The sequence below is a fragment of the Puntigrus tetrazona genome, chromosome 14, assembly GCF_018831695.1.
Source record: "Puntigrus tetrazona isolate hp1 chromosome 14, ASM1883169v1, whole genome shotgun sequence".
Classification (NCBI taxonomy): Eukaryota; Metazoa; Chordata; class Actinopteri; order Cypriniformes; family Cyprinidae; genus Puntigrus; species Puntigrus tetrazona.
This window is the reverse complement of record NC_056712.1, coordinates 25,804,615-25,805,343: the sequence shown is the minus strand read 5'-3', so window position 1 is coordinate 25,805,343 and position 729 is coordinate 25,804,615.

Below are 729 nucleotides of genomic sequence, written 5' to 3'. Positions count from 1 at the left end.
TTTACTTGCCGCTGTCGCCTCTGGCTTGCTTTGTTGGGGACACTTAACTTCTAGTGATTATCGGTGAATTGATTAGAGACCGTCTCTGCATTTAATAACAAATTGGTCACTCTTGTCATCATACATCCCTGTCATTGTACTCTTCTACCTTATACTGTACAGTGCTTTGATGCAACCTGTGTTGTTAAAAGCGCTATATAAATAAAAATGATTGATTGATTGAAGTGCTCAGGATTATTACAGATTCTTAAAAGGGAGAAGGACAGACAATGACTTATGCGATTTGTTTTAGGGCCACATTCAGTTAAAACAGCCTCTATCGGTACGTTAGGAAGGACGAGAACTCCAATGCCTGTCATAGTTCCAAGTGCACCAGATGTCTCGGAAAGCAGCAGACTGCATGAAGATGCAGGGAGCGTGAGTACTTTTGTTCCTATAATACTCTGTACCATTTTTTTTTCTGCACATTTATAAATCTTACAACAAAATCATGTACACTTGAGTTATTTCTGTTACGCAGTATCTAGAACTCTGTAACATGCAAAAATGTTAATGTTAAATGGAAATTTGTGTCTATGACATCAGAATATCAGTAAGGATTTATCTGATAATGTAGAATATCAAATATATTTAAATTGACAACTAATAATAAAATGTTTTACTTTTTTTTTTTTTCTTCTCTCTCAAACCTTTACCTGCTTCTCCCATTTAACGGCTGTATTTATTGCC